This window comes from Candoia aspera, chromosome 8 (genome assembly GCF_035149785.1).
Source record: "Candoia aspera isolate rCanAsp1 chromosome 8, rCanAsp1.hap2, whole genome shotgun sequence".
Lineage (NCBI taxonomy): Eukaryota > Metazoa > Chordata > Lepidosauria > Squamata > Boidae > Candoia > Candoia aspera.
Genome location: NC_086160.1, coordinates 49,429,622 through 49,447,528, shown reverse-complemented (window position 1 = coordinate 49,447,528; position 17,907 = coordinate 49,429,622). Strand labels below are relative to the sequence as shown.

The following is a 17,907-nucleotide window of genomic DNA, read 5'->3' as shown; positions in this document are numbered from 1 at the left end:
GTGGTTTATTTTTATTAAAAGAAATTAGACAATAAACTGTTTACGTTTGCTTCAATATACCCTTCAAATCAGGGCCAGATGCCACTTCTTCAGAATGTAATGAAACAGTTACTGATATTTTCTCCCCAGGGGATTTAACCACCCTCCTCAAAATGCCAAGATTGGGGCAAATAATAGTTGTCAGATTGAAAGGATCACTCTGATTGAAGAGCACAGCAATCAGTCCCTGAATCTCAATTCTCCCTCTCTTCCCCACTGTTTAACATACTGTAAATGATGGCAGTTTCCCCCTTTGAGCCATAGCAGCCACGGTGCCACAAAATGTTGATTGCATAACATAGGAAGGTAGCAGATTCTGAGCCTTCGACTCTACCCTGAGTAAGTGAAAATATGTTCTGAATTACATGGATCCACCCCAGAATTAGGCTTATGTTGAAGTTATGTACAAACAATAAAAATCTTGAATCACAACTGTCCATCATATGACTAAGATGTATGCCAGATTGTTCATAAATACTAATATCTGAAACTCAAAATCCGATTCTATTTGGTCTTGTAAAAAGTTCTTTAAAGTATGATCTTACGCATACCTTCTGATACTTATATGAGTCCCACTTATCATCAGGAAGTATGCATAATAGCCTTCATCTGTCTGATGCTCTCAGTCAGCATGATCAGTGGTTTTCATATCTCCTGAAGCAGTTTGACAGATGATTGTATAAACATGAGATGAAAAATTAGAATAATGCATGATTGATAAAATAACTGTATAAAGCAAATCAACTGATTTCAAGTGAACATATTTCCTCTTAAAGAATTATAGAAAGAAGTTCCTTTTTTTCCTGCTCAGCTAGCTTTTCTTAGCAGAAGAAGCTGGAAGAATAATTCTGGACAGATTACAAACTTTCTTTTAGTGCTAGTAGCTTTTGTATCTTTCATACCCTTAATTATTTGAAAAGTAGTTCAAGCAAACTATTACGGTTAGAAAATACATAGTCAGTCTTTCTGCCTTGTCTGCTTGTCTTGCAAGATTCCTTTGTAGATGGAGCCTTTTGTTATATGCAGTGAATCTGCACTTTTTTATTTGTTATGACCTGTCAAAAGAAATATGCTCAAGCCCATGTTTAATTAATATCACTCTACTGAAAAGCTATACTTACTGAAGTAAGTTATTTTTCTTCAGACTACCATAATGTAATTTTTGCCCCACTTATTTTATAACATTTCTATTTTTGTTTCTTTTTGAATAATTGATGTATCAGTACAATCCTGTAGCTGCCTACTCAGAAGCAAGTTTTGCTGAGTTCAAAGGAGCTTACAGTTTATTAGTCAAAGGAATGCTGCATTGGCATTTAGCAAATTCAGAGTAAAACCAAGAATTGCAAGAAAGATAATCCAGGTATCCACCACTAGTAAAATTTAAGTCCCATACTGTATTATTTCTAGTCTTCATAACCACCATAATAGGGAAATAAACATATTATTCTGCAGATAAAGACAGCAATATTATGCAAGTTAACTGCATAGACATGGATAAGATTGTAAAAATAAAATCTCCTCAAGGCAAACTGCTAACTTCATGGACAAATCCATGTAGTTTTCTTGAGAACAATATGCCAGTTGTTGCATTGCTTCTGCTAGGATTTTTTTTTAACTTCCAGATTAGCCTATTGTCCTGGTATTCTACTTGGGACAAGTCTAACAAGATCCAATTCTTGTTTAAAGTTTTGAGATCAAAGTTGGTTAGGTGCTGCCACGTAGTTGGACACAAATTTCTAGGGCCATGGAAACCAAAGTGCCCTCTGAATCCATTCTTGGACACAGTTGCTCAGAGGTTCAGGGCCTCTGTCTCAAATCATTCCCGAGCTGTTCTCATCATGTGTAAGTATAGACAGATGACAGTTCCACCAGGCTAGCTAGTGAAATGAAGTGGCTTAGAGGAACCATTTCAAATGAGTTTTGGCAAATGATTTGCACAGTCTTGATGTATTAGTTGAACTGGCTTTTGTATCGGTATCCAGTACGTACACTGAAATTGATAGATTTTTCTTATAGAACCATAGTAAATGATAAGCCTAAACAACAGCAGAGCCAAGAGCAGTTTCTTTAAACCAGATTGCATAATCCAGAGGAAAATACACGGCTTTAAAATTTTCAAAAATATGCTCATTAAAAAAAATAAAACTCTTACATGAATTTTAAATTCCTCATTATTTTAAAGTGGATACAACAAGGACAATTATGCCAGAACACAGGCTGGTCTTGGATTGGATCTTGGAAGCAACTCTGCTGGCCCTTGAAGCTAATTTGCTTGACCTTCAGCTTTGATGAGAAACACAGAAGGAGAGCCTCAGGGTGCAGGTCCAGAATGCTTTTCACAGTAATTTCTAGTTCAAAAGGCACACCAGCCTATAGAACACATGCTTTGCATACATATATCAGCCTCAGTTGGCCTTTCCAAAGTAGAGTTAAGAAAATTGTTATCTGAAAATCTGTAAAATTATTGCTATTCAGAGGGAGAAATATGAGTAAGATGAATTTGACAAAAGGCAGTTTCCTATGTTCCTCTGGGTGTCTGAGAGATGTTCAGTTAATTTGTCTTGGAATATTTGTTTGGTTAATTTGCAAGCTGGGTACTGTGGGAACCATTAAGAAAGATTCTGAATTAATGTCTTTCAAGGGTACGTATTCTCTTTGCATCTGAATGAGCAAAAACAGACCATATCTGGAAGACTGATCTGAATCAAACCCACTTCTCTGCTCTGACCTTCTATTGGCACATGAGTAATATTTGTATATGTGATATATCATGTCTTCTTAAAATAATAGCATTTGCAATCTTCTGGCCATGATATACTATTCCTTGGATGATTGACTCCAATTGTTCTATTGCTTCTAGTATCTCCTGGTTGCTCTTACAATGAGGGTCTAACCATGTCAGAAAGACGGTATGTCAACTTTTGTTTACATGTCAGTTTTTAGGATTCAGTTGGAGAAAATAATGATGTCAGCAGATGCAGTACTAATAATAGAGGTAATAATAAATCTATATTGGCCTGTTTAAAAATAAGACAGGTGGATTATTTTAATTATTACCATGTCTCAGTCTTTGTTAACAACCTAAGATTTTTTTTCTTTTTCACCAACTTGGCATTGAGGCCAGATGTTTGTGCCAAAGCTCCAGTTGCTGGCAGATGTTAGAGCATTTAGTATGTGCAGAAAAGCTGAGGAGGATGGTTGGTGGAGGTGTCAGTCATTGAGAGCCAGCTTCTGTGAGATCATGGAGAGTCTGCAAGGCTTTTTGTCCCAGCACAGTGCAAGAGATGGTAGCAGTGGAGCTTTGGAAACTGGCAGAGAGAAGTCCCTCAGAGAGTGATTGGCTGGTCAGCTGGAGTGTGTTGAGCAGCTAGCAGAAGCCTGAAGTTTGGTCTTGGAGCTGGAGAGATGCTGCAGAGCTCCTGAGCAAGGTCAGTGGCAGCACAGTAGCCTTAGTGATACCACTGACCGTCTCTTTCTGTCTGATTTATGGGTGTTGAGATTTTTATTAGGGCCTCAACTTTTTCTTTTTTCTTTCTTCCAACTGATTTTGGATTGTGTTTTTCTCCTTGTTTGCCACCCAGAGCTCCTTTTGTAGATGGATAGCCATATAAATTTGTTAATAAATAAATAGTAAATACCAGCAAGTACTCTATTTTCTAATGACAAATCCATAAATAAGCAAATTATGTGGCAAGGTTCTGGTTCTTTTTCTTGACTTCTTTCTGCATAAAGCAGGGTTCCCCAAAGTGGTCAATATTGACCTCCAAGGGTTGATGGAACTGTCCAAGGGGTCAATTATTATTATATACACAACAATGTGAAATCACAGCTGCCAGTTCTTTAGCTGGTGTTGGTCTTCATTCGCATCGAGTTCTATATTAGTAGTAATAGTAGTACTATCAGTTAAAGTAGTGTTTATTAAATTAAATAATTATTCAATTATTAATAAATGCTTGGGGGTCAATGAACAATCTGAAACTTCATGAAGGGGTCAATGAGCTGAAGAGTTTGGGGACCCCCTAGTGTAAAGGATTGGAGGCTTTTGTCCCTTTTGCGAAGGTAGACTAGACCGTTTTACTAGACTTTTTATCAATGTGAGAAACAGTTCTCACCCTGTCCTACCTGGGTCACAAACTGAAATGTGTTCAAATCAAGATTCTTGTATGTTCATTTTATTCTGCTTTGTTTCAAGCACTATTATACTTACTTACTCTGAAAAGTATTCCAGGCAATGTACAAGATTTCAAAGTTACGGTAAAGCCATAAATAAGAGATGAATCCGCATGCCAGAGAACAATCACAATATTTAAAAGTACCTACAAATACTTCAAAAGCTTTAGCAATTGGAAAGGGCTTTATCTGGTGTTCTTTTTTAAAATATATTAATAGTATATAGTGAATTGCAGTCAAGATAGTTGTTAAGCTAGTTGAGAATGTTTTAAAATATACATGAGGAAATTTGAATTCATTTCAAAAAGAAAAATGCTACTTCAGTGGAATAGCTAGTTGACAGCATAAAAAGAGTTTTAAATTAGGATCATGAGAAAAAAATATAATAGTTAACATTTCCAAGTTTAGTAGACTTTATAAGTAAATCAAGGCAGCACCAAAGGGAAAAAAACCATTTCTGTTTCAACAAATTATTGCTAGTGTTCACATGTGCATTAAGCCATAAAGCTGACTTATTGGTGAACACTTACGCTCCAGAACAGCTATTCTACCAATAAATTTCTCTTCTCTTTTGAAATAACTTTCAGAACAAATTCTCCTTCATCAAAACAATAGGAATAGGTAGGAAAAATGCAAAATCTCTCTGCGCAACACTATATTTTTTGTCTGAAAACACATGAAAAGAAACTGGCAATTAAGTACTCAGATTGGAGTTTTCTGCCCAAGATGTTTTTTGATGGCAATACACGATGTTAAAAATCCACATTAGCTATTTCAACTGTTTCATATTTGGGTGGGTGTGGTTTTACTCAAAAGTTTTGCAGGGAAGGTTATGTCATACATCTACATACACACATACATATTACAGCAAAGAGGTTGTGTTTAATCATTTCTTCTCTGCAGCTTTCTTGAAGAAATCCTTCTCAACGTTCTAGATAGCTTTACTGGGCTGCTCAGGCTGAAGAGAGGTGGAACCACCACTAGATACCGTACTCCTTGCTACTGATGAGCAAACTGGAAATCTCACACATACATACTGTAAATACACACAGAGGATTTGACTAAAGGAAAAAGATCTAATTTATCATCCAGGCCAGCAGTGGTTTGGTTTTGAAGTCCTGTTGGAAAAAATGTTTATTTGAATGGAAGCTGAAACCACACATTGATGTGTATTTTTAAAAAAGAAGATTGTTTTGAAACTTTAATTACAATTGTGGCATACTTCCAGTCACCTTCATTCATGCATATCCACACATTCTGTAGAAAATGACACTTTTATGGGCAGGAGTAATTTCTTGAATTATCCCAGAAACTGCCACTGGCTGAAAAATAAAGGCATGTTAAAATTGATTGTGCATATGAACCACAGCAATAAACTATGTATCAATTTAATGTCATGATCACTGATCATAAAAGGGCCAACAAACATATCCAGAAGGCAACTTCATCAAAAGGGGAACCTGGCTTTATCCAAACTGGGCGGCTGGTCTTACATGGCACTATTAATGCAGGATAATAAAACAAAAATGTTGTGTTCATATAATATCCTATACCCAAACAAGTAAACCACATTATGGCTGAATGAAATATGGGTAGTCCTTGTTTAATGACCTAACTGATTGTTAAGTGAAGTGGTCTCTGTCAGGGTAGCCTTACTCCCAATAAGACACGGACTCACTTAGAGGGTCTAAGGATTTCCTGTTTATTGGAAGCAGATTGCATACGGAGAAAAAGACGGGAATGCAGGCGTGGTAGCAGGGTACCCTGTTTATACCCGCGCGGCGGACCTTGTCCACCCTCCATTGTCCCATAAGCTGGATCCGGATGGGCGATCTGCAACGATATGGGTTCGTCGATGGGCGATTTAGGCGATCTCTGCTGGTCTCCTTTGTCTCTTCATTCTTGTCCGGTGCAGGTGCATCCCCAGGGTAATGGGTGGAAGTTCCCCCGATCTGTTAATGGGTCTTAGGTCCGGACAGAGGTGTGCCTCTATTGTGCTGGTGATTGTTTTAGGCGTTTGTGTGCTTAAAGGGTAATGGTTATCCCTTCCTCCTTCCTGATGGGCATGTTCCCCGTTGTGATGCACATATGCCTTGCAACAGGGAACATGACAGTCTCTAAGTGAAAAATCATGTGACAACTATGCTTTTAATTTTAGCTCCGCCATCCATACTCAATTTCATTTATCCTTCAATGAACTGAACATTTTTAATATTTTAAAACATTTTTAATTCTAACATAACTACCAAATTGTGCATAATAATATTGTGTTACAAAAATAAAAAAAGGATACAAAATCAGATTTTACAATTAGAGTACCTGTGACCATCAATATAAGTCCTTCCAAAGATCAGTCTTCTTCCATGCTTTTGGAAACGTTGGATACATTGGCATAGCTGGTTGATTGCTGAGGAACATCTGGGTCTTCCATTCCTGTGGATGAGAGGGCAATGGGATGGGAAGTAGAGAAAGGAGTAACTTTCTTAAAGAACCCACTAATGATAACACATTAAGATTTCATGCATTTCCTGATGTACCTTTCCAAAACATTCTACATTTGGATCCATCCTTTATAATTCTGATAAAATTTTGTTAACATCTGAGAAACACCAGCCAATCTTTTCACACTGAAAATTTTGGCTCAACTCCTCCTCCTCCTCCCCCCACAACCCCTCATGCTTTCAATTCTTCTTTCACTTTGATTAAATCATCCAAGCCTTCTGATTGGATGGTTAATGAATGGCAAGCGTGTGCTTGCTTATGTTTTTGACTCATGGAGGTTCTCTGATTTGTGGATCAGAAATGGCTTCAGCTTGAATCCAGAAACATTTCTGCCCAATAGCAAAGTTACTCTGTCCTTAAATGTTTTATATCCAGGCATTGCTTTGGCCTCTTTGTGTATGTAGGTCCACTCTGGCATTTTTTTACAGAATAGCCCGGTTTCGTCCACACTGAATATCTGTTCAGACAAATACTTCCCTTCTGCTATGATATCATCAAGTTTATCCAGAACTATGTGGCAGCTTCTTCATCAGTGCTTGCAGCTTCACCTCATGTATGTGTGCTGTGGTACTTAAATTTTCGCTGAAATTGCATAAACCAGCCACGGCTGGCAGTGAATGTTTCTGTGTACTCCTCACCTGCTCGTTCCTTTGGCATTTTGAAAATGCTACATGCCTTAGCCTGAATAAAAAGAAGGCTGATCAGCATCCTCTTTCATATCTGATATTCCATCCAAAGTATAAGGAGTTTTTCCATTTTGTGGATGAGCCCTTTTCTTTGTCTTGTTATAACCAGTTTCATTTCTGGTGATCCTTTCACTGTATCTCTAATCCTTTCCTTAACCTTCAAAATAGTGGAGATGGTAGAATAGGCCAGGCCTCCTTCTTACACTATAATATTCACCCTCTTCCTGGCATCATACACTTGGATGATCTTCATCTTCAAATCAAGATGGATGGCCCAACCAACCCAAGCAAATGTAACTTTGAACACTTAATATGTCTGTGTTTCACTGTAACTTGTTGTCAGACAGTACTATCCTGCTACAGATTTGTGCTGCTTCCCAATTACCAGGCTCCCACAGTGCATAGACCACGTTTTGTTTCGGTTGTTATCCTTCTGGTCATTTATGTCATCTTATAGCAACAGAGAGCCATCACTGAGGCATCATGGTCTCCATTAGTGTCACACTGCCATAAGGGTGGTTGGATGATTGCAGAAGATGCATTCAGGTAATAGAAGGGTTGCATCTTTGACTGGCATCATGCTAGCATTAAGCTATTGTTTACAAATTACCATAACATATTAAGCCAAATCAAACAAACTGTGTTACAGTTGATATGTGAATCTAATTTATTTCTTACCTCATTTTTTTCTGTAAACAAAACCAGAGGAAAGCTAAGAAAATATTCTTACCAAAATGAAGACAGGACAAACTTTCCCTTTTTCACATCATTATAAGACTTTTTTTTCCAAATGAAGATGACCTTCATGAGAAGTAGGCAAGAAAGTCATCTGATGGTCACCAATTTGTTTTTAGGGCTGTCAGTACCTACAAAGTACAAAAGCAATTCACTGTATTTGGAGTTTGAGGCAGTACATTTCTGAATATCTGTTGAGCAACCAGCATGATGTTGTCCTCAACCTCTGTCTTGGACCTTACCATAGGCATCCGTATTGGCCATTATGGGAACAGGATGTTCAACTCAATATACCTTTCATCAGCAGAGCTGTTCTTATAATCTTAGTGTGGTGTTTCTTAAGAAATATTAAAGTAACATTTTCTGGCTGCTATGGAGTTTCTGGCTGCTATGGAGCCCAGTGGTTCAGAAAAAAGGATTCCCGTAGAAAGAGCTGCCCTAGCTTCTTTTCACTGCTAATGCATTGTGAACTCTGATGCATCTAACTAACTGAAGTTCTGAGATATACTTAGAGATCTGCCCCTTCTTAACCATGTATAGACTGGATTCACAGAGTGTAGTAACCAATGGATTGTTTAACTATTATTTATACCAAACCCTAACCCTAATACAATTGACTGGGTTAATACAGCTCACTAAATCATAAAACATGAGTTACAAAGCACAGTGAGTAGATTAATCCAACTTTTTAAACCAAAGTATAATGTAAAATTATTACTTAGTATGTTTTGAGAAGTCTACAGAGACTACCAAAAGTATTTGATTAGTAAAATACATTCTTCAGACTTGACAGTTTAGGTAGTGGTTCATGAAATAAGTAAGATTCCATGAAATTCTCTAAACATCAGAAACTATCACTTTAATACATATAATTAGAAGCACTGCATGTTGTCTTCAGTAATGACATTTTTAATTTTAATCTTCAGTAGTTTCTTTTTTCATTGTGAATCTAAAACAAATGAAGCAGAGTTAATGTACTGTCCCTTGCTAGAAAGAATATGACCATGTTGTAATTTAAAAGTGTTGAGGGCACTACTTCAATTGATAAATTAAAAAGTAATATTCTACAGTAGTTCTTGTCTGCTCACATTGCTAGCTGCTAAATGTAGGGATGAAGGTAATAAAGTATATTTAGCTACAAAACAGACAAACATGACAATGAATTAAAAAGTCTACCTATTTTAACTTAAACACATAAGCCTTGTCTGAGCTTCTTTGCAAACATTTTAATCTAACATTCAAGAAACTATACATACAAATGTATATTCACTCAGCATTTTTGGGAAGTTTTTCTAATTGAGACCATACTATTGGTATTTGATGTATCAAAGAGCAGATGGCAGCTGTGGCCAGGATAGTCTTTGCACAGCTTCATGTTGTGCACCAGTTGTGCCCATTCCTGGACCTACTCATGGTCATTCACGCCTTAGTCATCTCCTGATTGGACTACTGCAGCACACTCTACATGGAACTGCCTCTGAAGAGTATTTGGAGACTTCAGCTGGTACAAAATGCAACAGTGTGAGCAGTTATGGGTGCTAGTTATTTGGCACATGTGCCACTTCTGCTTTGCAAGCTGCATTGGCTACAGGTATGCTTCCAGATACAATTCAAGGTGCAGCTGGGCAACTTTAAAGCCCCTCATGGCTTGGGACTAGGTTACTTACAGAATCATCTCTCCCCAGTGGTGTCTACCTGTCCTGTTAAATCCACCAGGAGAGGTATGCTCTGGGTCCTATCACAGGAGAGTGCCATCTGGTGGGACATAGGAAGAGGGCCTTTTCTGCCAACATCTCTCCCCCTGAGACCAGACATGCTCTGATCCTGCTGGCCTTTCACAAGGCATTCAGAACTTGGTTCTGCCATTAAGCCTGAGGTCTTGACAGTATGAATAAACCCGTTTCTTGAATATATTGACTGTGAGACCCTGTGAGTGTTCTTGACTGCTATTTTAGGAAATTTATGTACATAATTATTGATTGGTTTTTTATTCTTTTTTTTTAATCCTGTTTTAACTGTCAACCAGAATCATGTATTTGAGATGGGTGGCCATATAAATTTAATAAATAAATAAATAAATTCAGCGGCCGCTTTATGTTATAGTTGGTTGTGAAATGCATTTTTCAAATTGTACCTATATTGTATTTTTTACCCTTTATCAGCTGTAGTCAAGCCTTCAAGGTAGATCAGATCAGGAATCCAATGTCATGTAGGTCATTACTATTTTTATTGTAAAGCTATAATAACAGAATCTCACAAGTCTGAAGGTGCTTCCCCCTTTCCTCCCTTTATCTTTGTGAGAACTAGGGGCTTTTCTCAGATGTTTACTCACATTACATTCCTGCCCTGGACTTAGTCCTCTTTTATCTGGCCATTGTCTTAATAGCAGTCTTCTTCCTGTCTCTCAAAGCCATTCCATCTGCCCTTTACAGCCACCCAAGGTCTCATTAATGAGACGGGTGACCATATAAATCAATTTAAATAAAAAATAAATAAATAAATGTTTTAGATGATCCAAGACTTTGGAAACTGACAGTGATTTTTTTTTAAAAATTGCTGTTGTTATGTTTCTATTCCAGATGGCTTTTGAAATTGTCTGTAGGTTGCATTTGCACAACACACTTAATAAGATCAGTTAAAGACCTAGTGGTTATATTTGCACAATTTGCTAACCTTGGTTGGTTTTAACTTAATTCATTTTTGTGGCTTAGTGAATTATACAGATCTTGCCCATGTGGTTTAGTTTTATGGTTTAAGGTGCAAACTGTAAAAATGAGTTGTTAGTAACTAAGTTAATCAAGATGCACAAATAAATTAATTGAGCCTTAAAACTACTTTTTGTGTGGTTATGGAGTAAGAGAGAGAAAAAGCTTGATGGACAAGAAATACAAATATCCTTGGGAGGCAAAATATGATGCATAATTCTTTAGCTTTTAGACACAGTTCAGTAAATTGCTCTAGAAGGTAGCTAAATACACAATGGGAAAATCATAAGTCATTCTAATGGGTATTGTCTTAATCAGGCCAGTACAATGTATGATCCATCAAGTCAACCACAGCTTATCAGCCATGTCTGACTATTTTTGAATAAATTGGTCATTTGAATAGGAAAGAAAATCTGATTCAAGATCCTGCTATTGGGTAGAGATAGACACTGTGCTGAGTTTAAGCATTGTTTCTCTGTGTGCAATTATGTTATTTTAATCAAATTGTATTAAATGCATCTAAGTCTCTTTTTCATGTATATTAGCAGAGGTGCTGACCTTGTTTGGATTTGGCAGATCCACAGGGTCAGGCCTGGTTGGTACTTGGCTGGATAGGATTCCTTCAGGGAATTTCAAAGTTGGAAGCTAGACTGCAAAGCTAAAAAAATGTCCTGGAAGGAGGCAATAGCAAACCACTTCTGGATTGTTGCCAAGAAAACTAGATAGACACATCCATGAAGTCACCATAAATTATTGGTAATATCAGCAGGGGCATGAATCATTTTGAGACTGAGAGCCCCACCTAGCCTTTTACCTTATAGCTATCATTTACCAAACAGTAGGTGAGGACAGGACAAAATTAAATGTACTCCATTTATATCTAAATTTAATTTAAAAATAGATCCCATTAGGATGATTGTCCCTATATATTTATTCTTTTCTATCTCTGTATCATTTGAATAATCAAAAATTACATTTGGTCTATATATTTTTTATTTTTTTATTTTAATTTTTATCCCACCATTATTATTTTTATAAATAACTCAAGGTGATGAACATACCTAGTACTCCTTCCTCCTCCTATTTTTCCCACAACAGCAACCCTGTGAGGTGAGTTGGGCTGAGAGAGAGGGAGTGGTCCAAAGTCACCCAGCCGGCTTTCATGCCTAAGGGCGGGACTAGAACTCATGGCCCCCTGGTTTCCCGCCTAACACCTTAACCATAGACCATTTTTGAAGGGGTTCTGCAGGATTCATTTGAACGGAGGGCACATGAGCCCTGCAACCTTCACTGTAAACCACTGGTCTATGGTTTCAAGATGCTATGACCACTCTTTCTAAATCTCTGCTCCAGTATGTATAGAGTTTTGTATTCGCTTCCTGCATTAACACTTAGCCAACTTGTAACCAGTGGCACCTTTTGGAGACCTCTTGGATATTTCACCCTCTAATTCCTCCACATCTCCTCCATTCCCCGCCCCTTTATGGCATGCACATATACACACAGTTTTTTTCTTTCCTCAAAACTTTCCAGAAAGCAACACTTGCATCTTTTCTTTGTCATAGAATCACAGAATTGTAAGGGGTCATTTAGGTCACTGAATCAATGCAGGAATTCAAATTACTATAAAACATTCTAGAAAGAGGGCTGTCTAGCTTCTACTTAAACTCATTCAGTAAAGGCTATTACACCACCTCTCTGGGCCATTAGTTCCACCATCAGACTTCTCTTTCTGTTAGGAAGTTGTTCGCTCTAGCATTCAACAATAACTTGCTTCCTGTGATTGGAATCTGTTATTTTATATCCTGCACTCTGGAATGATGAAAAGTAGACCTTGATCTTCTTCTGTGTGACATTTTTCCCGGCTGTTGAAGAAACTGATCATATTCAACCCATCCTGGACTTTTCTCAAGGCTAAACATTTCTAGTTTCTTCTATCTTTCTTCATAGGACTTATTTGTAATACCCTGGTTATGCTTGTTACTCTTCTCTGAGGGATAAAATCAGATAAGGTTACACTTTTTCTTGATGAATTTAATTTTTTTGTGCTGACTTTTAGCAATTACCTAGGTAGCATTGGGAAAAGATGCAGTCATGCTTAGCAACTATGTTTTTCATCCTTTAGGGATAACAAAATTTCTGCTGAATTTTAAATATATATATACACACGCACACACATATACACACACACATATACTGTGTGTGTGTGTGTATACACATACACACACATACATACAGTACATACATACTGTATGTATGTATGTGTGTATATGTATGTATGTATGAATATATTCTTAGGGGGAAAACCTGCTTTTGATTGTATGTAGTGCTAGGCTCTGCAGAATAGACAATTGGTTTCCCTTGAGCTGGAATCCTAAAGATGAAGGGTGCCAATGTCTACATGCATGCAAAATCTCCCCATACCATCTCCATAGCATTGCAGGCAATGGTGCTGTTAGTGTGGAGACTGTCTCTCACATGGTACTAGCTGAGCTAGCAAAGGGGAGGGATTGCTTCTTAAGCATTGAATTGGACATGTAAAGGTAATGTCTCAAGAGGACTTAAGAGTTCACTTTTGAGCTGGCGTATGTTTTGGGCTTTATAAAATGTGATGAACTATAACTCACATCATTCTCAATCAGCAGAGACAATGGTATCTGAAAGGTAGCATTTTGGCCAAAGCACACTATTATTGTACTGTAGGCCTGGCTGTTCTTGTTGAGATGATTATTCTGCTACTTTTGTCACTCTTTTTCTTATCCAAAGCAGGGCCGCAACTGGGGGCAGCAAGCGGGGCATGTGCCTCGGGCGCCATGCTGGGGAAGCACCAAAATGGACGCGGAGTCCATGTTTTCCCCAGGTGACACAGATCCTAGTTGCGGGCCTGATCCAAAGGTATATGATAGCTATTGGATGAACCAAACACTTAACATTTAGGTTATGTAGCTACTGTTCCTATTTCAAAACTTTGAAAGTAAAGTGACATGAAGGTGCAAAAACATGATGAGCCCTTGTCCTTTTTTATTGTTGTGCAGATCAAAGAATTTCACAGTTTCTCTTAGTCCACTTTGACAAGCTGTGCTTGTCAAGCTTCCTTTGAACTCAGCTATTATAGCCTAGAGAGGCACTGCATTCAATTTCAGCCTGTCACTTTTCCATCTAAATCCCGAGATCAGAGCTCTGGCAAAATTTACACACAGTGTCAGCTGGTGGCATTCTCTCTTTCCCCAGCTTGAATGGAGGAGAAATTTAAAATTATCCAAGGTTTCTGGAAGATGTAATTGCATTACAAAACCAAGCCAAAAAAGAAAAAAATGTTGCTAAAGACAACAGTTTATTTCCAAGATGCACAAAAATATACATGCAACTGATTGAGAAGGACCCAGTAAGCTGCCTATTTAATATAGTAAGAAAAGGAGAGTATTTTTAAAATTTCTGTATTGCATATTGCACTTCTTCCATGCTGGAACTGAAGGGAGTATTCACAAGCGTCTCCCCTGGCACTGAACAGTCTGAAACTTGTTTCGGTTCAACAGGGGTGCTTTAGTATAGACTTCCAACTCAATTGGCAAAATGCTAATTTTTGCTGTTTCTGTGCTTGTTCTAGTAAATGCAGACGACTAGCCTTCCTATAACCCATCTCTGCTGTATGTTTTACTAGAGACTAAACTTGATGTCCAAACATGGAGCTCCTCTTTTTCTTTAATTTCAGAAAAGCCATTAATATTTCCAATCCAATACTTTAAAAGCCCTATCTCAGACAGAATGAGAAAAGAACACACATATTGAAAGGAAGTTGATGCCTACTGGTTGGAAACTGAGTAATTTATCATGCAACCCCACTGGCTTTAAAAAAAAATAATAATAAGTTGGGTTTCTGAAAACTTGATAAGGCATAAATAACTCAATGGCACCATCTTCTGGTCAACCAAATACGTGGCTGATAATATGGACAACAATAAATCCACTGGCCAAGTTTTCACACCACATTAACCTATGATTGTGTACCAACAGTTTATTGAATAAAATACAATTGCCTATGCTCACAAACAAGTTAACCCATAAATCATGGCTTACAAATCACTAAATCAAAACAAGCCCCAGGTTGTTATAAATCCTTAGGCGGAAAATGCCGCTGTAAATACAGTTCAGAGGGAGCAGAGCTCCTACAGGAGGGGAAAATTCAAGGGCAAAGCAGCGTCCATCTTCCCAGCCAACAAGTCATATGTTTCTTTTTTTTTTTGGCCAGGCTTATATCACGTTTTGCTAAATGTCACAATCCTTCCCCTAGGTCATCACTGTGGTTTTCTACATCATGTAATTGACCCAAATTTCATCACACAGTTTGTACATCAGTATCATGATGCGTATGGCTTAATTCTGATTTCATGGCTTGTAACAGTTCCTGTGCCAGTCTAGGGGGATTTTAAGTATAAGATGTGCTCAGGTTCCACTTGAGCAGAGCTAGCAGTGGTAACTCCTGATTTCTAGCCACAGACTGCTGCTAAGTAGACCAGTGGAGCATTCCTGTCTCCCCGTTCTCTGCCTCTTTTATTTATTTATTTGATTTCTATAGCCACCCATCTTAGCAAGTGACTCTTCCTACCAAGACAATAGTGTTATCATGAACTGAGTGGATGAGGCTCCATTCAAGGTTTGAACCAGCAGGGTCAGAAGTGCTGTGTTTTGATGGTATTTCACAATTGTTGCTAGGGCTAGGGCTAGGGCTAGGGCTGGGGCTGGGGCTGGGGCTGGGGCTGGGGCTGGGGCTGGGGCTGGGGCTGGGGCTGGGGCTGGGGCTGGGGCTGGGACTGTGTCTGACTGATTGCCTTATCTTGGTCCTCCTCTTCATTTAAGAAACATATCCTGCTTAATAACTTATGCTGGTCCATTTGATGTTGCCCGTGTTCTGCCATGTTTGGATGGTCCTATGAGACTTCCTGAGTTGCAAGCATCTGGGCTTGAGCCCCAAATCTAGCTCTATGATTTTTGATTGAAATATTAGTTTGATCAAGACAGTATTAATGAAACCAGCAAGGCTGATGGAGAGGTCTTGGTGATTTGAGCAATCTCTTTTTGTTAACAAGTTTCTAAATGTATAGTCTCTTCCAAGAAATTCATTTGTGGAATCAGGAATTAATTTTAAAATAGCTATGTTTATGGAAAATTAGCAGAGATAGAGAAGTTGGATGGGACTGAGAGTGATAGAGATTTGATAAAAAGGAACAGTGGTTGTTGGGTGATGAGGAAAAAACAAACAACACCCTGAGTTAGCATCTTTATGAAGCCTAGATTGTATAAACATTAGAGTATGCTTTTCAGCTTTTTAGGTTCTTAGAAATCTTCATGTAGCCAGGTAATTCACATTCACTCTGTATCACTTCACATTTTTAGGTGCAGAGACCTTCAGCAGTCTCAAACCAGGTCTTCTGAAAGGCAAGGTGCAATGGTATTAGGCTCTTCAAGAGTCTACATTGCTTTCCAGATCCCGTAACATATGTGATTTCCTTAGATGTTTGATCAGACAGCAAAAATCTCTTATCCACTGCTACGAACTTCTGGTTTAATTTCTATCTTGTATATTAATCAATAGAGAGCCAGTTTGGTGTAGTGGTTAAGGCATCCGGCTAGAAACTGGAAAAACGTGAGTTCTAGTCCCGCCTTGGGCATGAAAGCCAGCTGGGTGACTTTGGGCCAGTCACTCTCTCTCAGCCCTGAGGAGGCAATGGCAAACCACTTCTGAAAAACTTTGCCAAGAAAACTGCAAGACTTGTCCAGGCAGTCTCCAAGAATCAGACACAATTGAATGGATTAAAAAAAATTAATCGATAAATAAATAAAAAACTACTAGAAGTTTCCTGTGAACTACTTTCAAAGGAAAGTGATTTACTGGATCAACTTGGTACCACTGAAATTTCTATGAACACTCTACATGCATTAATGCTACTCATTAAAAAATCCCCAGCCCATTGACATTATGAATTTGTAGCTAGCAAGTCTGGCACTAAAACTTGTTAAGAATTGCTGTCAAAAATATAACAAGGTACTAATACATGAAATAATTAAATAAATGGCTAGAGAGAAGTGGCATTATCCAATTTTAACATTTAAATCGTATTAATTTTTTTGTCCTAATCTCATCCTCAGCTTTTGGATACAGCCTCACTGCTGAAGACCAAATGCAGTTATCCTGGAAAGTGCTGTAGTGTTGGTTTGGAACGCTTGTTTAACCCCAGATGTTCCCCTATTCCCTTGTGGTCTTGACTTCTATTTTTATATTAGGCAATGAAATTATTATTTTTGCAAGCATCAGTATTTTCAGCACTTTGCTTTGTGAAATTTACCTTTATTTGAATGCTTTTTATTCGACCTTCAGATCTTGGTTGGTAGTTTTAGCAGTTTCGTGCAGGGTTCTCACAGCAATAATACAATAAATATTTGGACCATTTGATCATTCACTGAGTGTCAAAACCTCTCGATAAAGTTCTTTTGCAAAATATAATAATGGTTAGGGTTGTACAAGGAGTCTCCCATCTGATTTGTGGCCAGATGCTCTACTGGAAGTGCTTCAACCTACCTTGCATTTGTCTGAGAAGCTTGTCTCTATTCATTCTTGATCCTAGCATATATTCAGGAAAACTGCAGCTCCTCTTTCCCATTATCCAGCAAAGGGGAAAATGAATCACAGAAGCACTTTAATTGTCTGAAGAAGTTAAAAACCTTCCCATTCTAGGCTAGGTTCAAAGTTCTTTCCTAATTAAGTACAAAATGGTATTCTCACCATATGATTCAACATAATAGCATTAACGCTGGCAATAGGACAGAAGCTAGGTGCTGGACCATAACCCTTTATCCTCACATAGCAATACATCTTTTCGCTTTTAGTTTTATTTGAATACGTCTGCTAACCAGTGCCCCTCCTCTCCTTTTCATTTGCAGAGCTATTTTACATTCTTTATTAAAGCAGGAACATCAGTTAAGAATTCACTAACTTACATGCTTTCCTCATTATGTATCTGAATGGTCGAGACCTCGATTTTCTTGAAACACTTCACAGCACAAGCCACACA

The 17,907-nt window shown here is 38.0% G+C and overlaps 1 long non-coding RNA gene across 1 annotated transcript; it reads right to left on the bottom strand.

Moving 5' to 3' along the window:
- Nucleotides 1-6,377: 6,377 nt before the first annotated feature.
- LOC134502309 (uncharacterized) lies at nucleotides 6,378-11,564 on the bottom strand. The gene is made up of 3 exons (XR_010068434.1): nucleotides 11,396-11,564; nucleotides 8,128-8,263; nucleotides 6,378-6,642 (listed from the first exon to the last, which is right to left on the bottom strand). It is a non-coding gene; the product is annotated as an uncharacterized LOC134502309 (long non-coding RNA).
- Nucleotides 11,565-17,907: the final 6,343 nt, after the last annotated feature.